Genomic DNA, 8,095 nt, shown 5'->3' with positions numbered 1-8,095 from the left:
ATGCTCGGAACCTGCAAAAGTGGTATACTGCCCCCTGCTGGAAAACAGAGTTTCTCCTTGCCTGATGACTATGCAGAGGGCTCAAATGAGGCAGGTGCCTTACAAGTTAAAGCTTTTCCTCCTCATCATCTGTGACTTTCAACCCTAATCTCCAGCAGGACAATAACTAGGATCGAATCTCAGCATGACCTAAGGGTAGTGTTGAGCATACTCAGAGATGAGGGAGACTGTATATCAAAGAAGTTGCAAGGCTAGCTATCCAGTATCAGCTGGTACTGAGAGACTATGCTTCTTGATGATCCTGAAGGTGCTAGTCTGGGTGTGGGGGGAGGGTAAAAATATAAAGCTGTTAAGGAAAAACTGTCAGTTGTATTTTATTTTATTTTTTTACTTCTGTGTCGCAATGATCACAACTTGGAAATTCAAAACAGTACCTATTAACCCATTTATAACCTCATAGGTCACAAGTCCAAGTATGGCTCAACTGGGTTCTTTGTTCTCACTTGGCATCTTGCAAGACCAAAATCAAGGTGTCATCTGGAGCTGCAGTCACATCTGAGGCTTGGGGTACTCTAGTAAGGTTACTGGTTGTTGGCAGACCTCAGTTCCTTGCAGTTCTAGCACTGAGGCCCTCAGCTCTTATAGACTGCCCACTGTTTCCTGCTGTGTGGTGCTCTCTTGCTTCTTCAAGGCCAACAGGAAAGCATCTGCCGCTGCTTCTCATCCCTTACATCTTTGAAAAGAGTGGCCTGATGTTGTCAGGCTCACCCAAGATAGTCCCCCTTTGATTACTGCAAAGTCAACTGATTAGGGACCTTAATTACATCTGCAAAATCCCTCTACTTTTGTCATATAATGTAACTTAATCACAGCAGTGAGATCCCATTATATTCACAAGTCATGCCCATACTCAAGTGGAGGGAATTATACAACTCGTGTACATCAGAGAGTAGGAGGAATCTTGGAGGCCATCTTAGAATTCTACCCACCTCATCAATATTAGAGCACTTTCTTGTGACATAGCTTTTAAAACCCTGGTGTAGTCCTAGGAGAACTTTTTCACACGTTCCTGGGATAGCTCTTGGTAACTTGGGGAAAAAAAGTGGCCTATATTAAATGAAGTAGAGATATTAGGATTGTCAAGACAGAATGTGGAAGAAGGGGTCAAAAGGCTCCCAGAGGGCATATGCTAGAATGGATCTATTATATAAGATGAAAACCAACCAATTGACTAAGTTCCTTGAGAGGGACCTACTTTCTAAGGCAATAAGGAATGCACTGGCAAGAGAGGTATAGCATTATTGAAAAGCTTAATATTGGCTTTTCTCTATAGGCCAGAGCTGATGGTAGGAAAAGCTATTACAGTACTGGCTCCCTAGAAGGAATGGGGTTGATAGGGTCCCAGGATAGCAGAGGCTGGATGGCAAAGCATAACTGACGAAAGCAAAGTGGGCATAATGATTATGATGGGCAGCAAGTTCAGAGTGGCAGCCAGGGGACCCTAATTTGCAAAGATCTATAGAGGTGGCTAATAGTGTTTTTTAGAGGCAACATATATAGGCAGGTAACCTTAGTATTGTTTAACATATATAACCACAAAAGATCAAGAATGGATGATCAGAAAGCTGAGGTCAACAACATAATGGAAAGTTACAATCCTATGACCAGTTTTTAGCCCCAAGCTGATTCTTAGATTCAGAATGAATTGACCGAAGACTGAGTCTTCACGAGGAAGGGCCCTACCACAGCATGGCAATATATGGTAGTAATTCTCCCAATTCTTCTCTAAAAAGACTTATGGATATTTCCTTGAGTAATTATACATGGGGGAAAGGGGAATACTCAGATATTTCCAGGGTTGCTCAATACAGAATCCTAGTTGACTAATACCCCCGGACCATCATGGCCTCCCCATATTAGTGTAGGAGTGTATGAGGCCAGGTAATAAAAGCAGCCCCGGCTTACAGTGGGTACATCTCAGTCCACAGACCCAACTGAAAGTATAATCGGTATGGACATACACAGCAGTTGGCAACCTTTACTTCAGGTACTTAACTTGTGGAGAAGCCCTGAAATTACACCCACTCCCACTCCCTAACAAGATAGTCAATCACAGACAATATTGCATCTTGGGTGGAATGGATCAGACTATGGAGGAAAGAATATGATTCTTTTTTTGTCTTTCTGGCAGGTGGGACTGTTTTATTTTGTGAGGAAAGCATGGATAGGGCACCAGTTGCTTTTCTTCTTCTTCTTCTTCTTCTTCTTTTTTTTTTTTTACCCACGATCCATCTGTTTTGTACTTAGCTGCAACAATAAGGGTTCTGCCAATTTCAGTTTTTTATGGTGTGTGTGTTTGTTCTTGCATCTTCATAGACATTTTCATGGAAATCTGGAGGGTGCTGTCTCCAGACAGGATTGTTAGCCAGATGTCACTTAAAGATATGTGAATTAAATAACTTTTAAAATAATTTTAATTTATTATTAAATCACATAAAAGAATGGAATCTGGAAGGTAGGTATAAATGTCTATAAAATTACATTCTTCTGATATGCCACGAATCTTCAAGGAACTTAATTCACCATAGAATAGTTGCAGCTAAATTCTTTGCACCTGTATTCACCTGAAGCTTTTGTAAGACTGTAACAAAATCTCTTATAAGTATGGTCTAAAAGTCTATGATTATGTGATAATGCCAGAAGATGGGGAATGTATGGACATTATTTTGTTGTAGCTTTATTCAGACTTCTACTTGTCAGTAGCTTGTGCTTCGAATCATTCTCAGATGGCCTCCTGTCCTGGCTTGGGGTGGTCTTCAGTTCTTCGCACTTGCTGGAGGCAAGTAGCTAGTAAGAATTTATTGAAAACTTACAGAAAAGTCAATATTGTGTGTAGATGGTGACCAAACTGGAAAATGTAAGCCTTTTGAAAGGTGATGATTTGCCAGAAATAGAACCCTGTAATTCCTGTGTGGACATGTGATAAAATGTTTCCAGTTGGGTGCCTCCTATGATTCTATTTTTACCATTTACTTAATCACACCACTAAGTTAACATAACATGCTTGTCAGGAATGAGGCCACTGAAAAATGATTATAACTATGTATCAATTTACCAGAGGTGCGTAACAAAGTGTCATGAATTGAGTGTCTTACACAACACAAACTGATTGTCTCACAGTTCTGGAAGCTAGAAGTCCAAGATCAATGATATTAGCAGGGACATGAGTCCTCTGAAGGCACTAGGAAAGGATATGTTCTAAGGCTTCTCTCTCAGCTTCTGGTGGCAGCATAACTCCAATCTTTATGTGGTGTTCTCCTTGTGTGTGTGTCTGTGCCCAAATTTTCCCCTTTTATAAGGACAATATTCATACTGGATTAGGGACTCACCTTACTCAGTATGACTTTATCTTAGCTAATTACATCTGTAACAATCTTATTTCCAAATAAGGTCACATTTTGTGGTACTGGGAGTTAGAACACTGCCATGAATTTTGGGGGGATACAATACAACTCATAACAGACTCTTTTCCTTTACATTCAGACCAGTGGTTCTCAATATCAGTTACATTAGGATCTATTAGGGAGCTTTAAAAATTCTGATGCCCAGACTGTAACCCAGACCAGACATATCAGAGTATGTGTGGGACTCAGGCATCAGCACTTTTTAAAGCTCTCCAGGTGATTCCAATGTGCCGTCAGTGTGAAGAACTAAGAGTCCCTCACTGAGAATAGAAATTCATACAATTCTACAGATAAAATGTTAAGAAAATAAAATTCCAGTAACATTATTACAATTTTTCTCCTTGTTGTTAGTAGCAGTAATTTTAGAATCAGGCTAAAAGTTTTGAGAAAGGTGGGATTATGAGTGACTTTTTTCCTTTTTAATCTTTTGCTAAATTAACATGGGATTCTTGTACAAAACCCCACCAATCAATAAACTTTTTTTTTTCAAAATAAACAATATATCCCTTAAAAAAAATTCTTAATTCTCACGGACCACTATATATGTACACACATATACATGCATTCCCTCTGGATTTAGCGTCATTAAAGGGGCCTTGGTAAACTCTTGGCCCTACTATCTAATTACTGATAGGACAAAGAACTATAGGTGACTCTCTTTAAAATAAAATCATCATTTATTATAGCAATTCACCAATATTTAACTGATTTATAGAGAACAACACTATGTCACAAATCAGCTCCCTCAGATACCTATGCATATATTTCAAAACCAATTTATCTTGAAGGTTATTATAGGAAATGATGTTGCTCAATCTTAAACATTCTAAGGTTCTCCATCTGAAATGGTTTAGAATTTTTGTTAAAGTCAAGGTAGCATTTGGTGACATGTTTTAAATGTTTTCAGGATTAAATTTATTGTGGTCTAGATTTGGGGATCTTTTTGTGTATTCTCTGTGAGTTAGTGGTGATCCAATATTATTTCTCAAGAAGAATGTTGGTCCTGCCCATGGATGGTCCCTTGGCTTTTACTCATGCTTCAACTTTCAAAAAACGTTATGAATCTCTACTATCCACTCAACTGATTGTTAAAACATATTGTTCTACACTCAATTGGCAACACGGGATACACTAAAATCGAGAACTCATCTGGAAAAAGAATCTGAAGCTACTGTCATTCAATACTTACATAAAGCTTGTTTGGAATTTTAGCAATTCATCCTTTAGATATAATCACACACATGTGGAATGGCATATGATCAAGGTTATGCATTGTAGCATTTTTTTTTTGGTAATACAAATGATTGGAAACTAATTTATCATTATTTTTTCTTTTGAGGGTTATACTTCTGGTGTTATATCTAATAAATCTGCCTAGCCTAAGGTCATAAAGATTTTCTTCTGTTTTATTTTAGAAGTTTTAGAAGTTTGGGTTTTACATTTAGGTCTATGATCTATTTTGACTTAATTTTTGTATATAGGTCATATTATAGATTGAAATTCATTGCCTTTGCATATGGATATATAATTGTGCCAGGAAAAGAAAAGCCTCTGCACCTTTGTTAATATCAGTTGTCCATAAGAAAAGGGGCCCCTCATGCACTGCTGGTGGGATTGTAAATTGGTGCAGGAACTATGAAAAACAGTATGGAGGGTCCTCATAAAATTAAAAATAGAATATCCTTATGACCCAGCAATTCCATTTCTGGGCATTTATCTGAAAAAAAAAAAACAAAAACAATAATTCAAAAAGATATATGTATTCCTATGTTCACTGCAGCATTGCTTGCAATAGCCAAGATATGGAAGCAACCTAGGTATCTATCAGTAGATAAGTGAATAAAAAAAATGTGGTATGTACATAATAGAACATTACTCAGCCATAAAACAGACTGAAATCTTACACTAACATGGATGAACCTAGAGAATATTATGTTAAGTGAAATAAGTCAGTCAGAGAGACAATACCATATGATTTCACTTACACTGAAATCTAAAAAACAAAACAAATGAACAAACAAAACAGAAACAAACTTATACAGAGAACAAACTGATGGTTGCCAGAGGGGAGGAGGATGGGGAGGTGGGCAGAAAAGAATAAGAGGATTAAGGAGTACAAACTTCCAGTTACAAAATAAGTACAGCATAGGGAATATAGTCAGTAATATCATAATAACTATGTATGGTGTCAGGTGGTTACTACACTTAATGGTGATCACTTGATAAGGTATATAAATGCTGAATCACTGTGTTGCACACCTGAAACTAAAATAATATTGGATGTCAACTCTAATTACAAATTGAAATTTAAAAAATCCCTTAAAAAGCAAAGTACAGAACAGTGTAGAATGTGTACATTTTGTACAAAAGAGGATAAGAATATCTATTCATATTTGGTGGTATAAGGAAAAAACTCTGGAAGAATTTGCAAGGAACTAGGAGTGCTCATTGCCTGGATGGGAATGTGTGGGCTGGAAACTGGGAGGGTGAAGGGATGGAATAGAAGCTTTTCACCATAAACTTTGTGTGGGTTGCTTTTTAAAATTAAAAAAAAATGTTTGGAAATGATTATAGACTCACAATGTTGCAAAAATAGTATATATAGTCCCATGAACCCTTCAACCAGCTTCCCCCAATAGTGACATTGTATATGACTGTAGCACAATATCAAATCCAGAAAATTGACGTTGCTTGATACATTACTTTTAACTAGACTATGGAGCTTATTCAATTTTTACCAATTTCTACATGAACTCGTGTGTGTGTGTGTGTGTGTGTGTGTGTGTGTGTGTGTAGTTTTGTGGAATTTTATCCCATGTATAGACTGATGTGCCTACAACCACAATCAAGATACAGAATTGTCTTATCACCACCAAGGAACTCCTTTGTGCTAACCATTTATAGTCATATGCCTTCCCATAAACTGCTTTTCAAACCATATGACTGTATTACCAATTTTAAAAACCAAATTAAAAAACTTGACAGAAGCAAGCAATATTTCTAGAATAATTCTGTGACTTGGAAAAGTCCTACATTGTATGTTGAGGGACAGGGGGTGGAAGTGGGGAAATTTATGACTATTGGGCAAATGATAATTCTTCTTTTATTTGGTAAAATATAGTCTTAATTGTCTGTCCCTAGGAGACCACTGGACTGCAAAATGTAGGTCTTTCTATTTGCAAACTAATTTATACAAATTACAACAAGGGCAGATTAGATTACTGTATACAGATACGAACAAAACAGAAAGAGTAAGTCCGTTATTGGAAGCGAACCCCATAATTCCAGTGACTCCCCTGGGAGATTGCTTGTGGACAAGCCTGTCTTCGTCACTTCTTCTCTCAAGGCAGCATTTATTTCTTCAAGATTCATACTTTTCAAACAGTTTATTTGAGGAAAAGCTCAGACAGCTGTGAATCCAGCGTGGTTAATATCCAATTTTCTCTATTACTTTGACCAGAAAATATGGGCTTGATTGAAAAACTCTTTTATATCTGTCTTTTGGCATTCTAAATCCTTCTTTTACTGTCTTATATAAAGAAACAATTAATCAAATTAAGTCTAATTTTTGGCTAAGACATTCCCTAAAACAATGGCATGAGTGATAGGCTTACAAAGTGCTTAAAACTTCGTAAGGTATATAAATGTCCAATTAGGATTTTGTACACCTAAACTAACATATTGCATGTAAACTGTAATTAAGTCTATGGCTATGCTACCCTGAACAAGCCCGATCCCGTCTGATCTCGGAAGCTAAGCAGGGTCAGGCCTGGTTAGTACTTGGATGGGAGATCACCTAGGAATACCAGGTGCTGTAGGTGTAAAAAATAAGGGATTGTAAGCTGACAAGGTCCTCGCAAAAATCAAATATTGCCTAAAATAAATAAATAAATAAATAAACTATAATAAAAATAAATATTTAAAATGACCTGGGCCCAGTAAGACATCAACTACTGATAACTGGCTGCTGATTGCAGAGGCTGCTGCTTTGTGAGAACCCAAGGGAGAAACTTTCTTGGTTTTGTGATCCAGAATAACTTGCCTTTCCCATGAGCCTCCTGGTCTATTTTTGTTTCATGGACACTGGGCAGGAAGCTTAACTGATTGTATTTTCCTCTGTGTCTATTTCTAGATAATTGAGAGTCTAATTTATGGCCCGCCTCTCACCATAGTATTTTGTGTGCTAACCTCATTCTTGGATTCGACTTCTCTTAACTTCATTTTCTCTATGTATATATTTCCAGGAAATTCTTTGCTTTCTGACATAATAGGGTTATAAATCAATGAGGTACGCTAAGGTGCTAATGGAGAGAGACCATGAACTTTCACCTCAGCATAGAGGTATATTTAGAAGGAGTCCACATAATTTACTATAGGGTCCATTACAGGTCTTACTGTGACAGGGAAGGACAGTGGGTAAAAGGATATTTTTTTAAAAGGTGAAAACATTACTTTCATACATATATAAATTAACAGGTGTTAACTTTAACTCCTTAATTAAATGAGAGAAGACAAAGAAGTCCTGGGAGAAGTCATAGAAGTATAAATTTATATGGAGTACAGGAATGTTGAAACAAATTGAAAAAGGTTGCAAAGTTGGCTTTTTTTTTTTTTGGTGGGGTGGTAATCGT

The 8,095-nt window shown here is 37.1% G+C and overlaps 1 pseudogene; it reads left to right on the top strand.

Moving 5' to 3' along the window:
• Nucleotides 1-7,166: 7,166 nt before the first annotated feature.
• On the top strand, nucleotides 7,167-7,285 carry LOC112479565 (annotated as a pseudogene).
• Nucleotides 7,286-8,095: the final 810 nt, after the last annotated feature.

The sequence above is a fragment of the Pteropus alecto genome, unplaced genomic scaffold, assembly GCF_000325575.1.
Source record: "Pteropus alecto unplaced genomic scaffold, ASM32557v1 scaffold23, whole genome shotgun sequence".
Lineage (NCBI taxonomy): Eukaryota > Metazoa > Chordata > Mammalia > Chiroptera > Pteropodidae > Pteropus > Pteropus alecto.
This window is presented reverse-complemented; position numbering and strand designations above follow the sequence as displayed.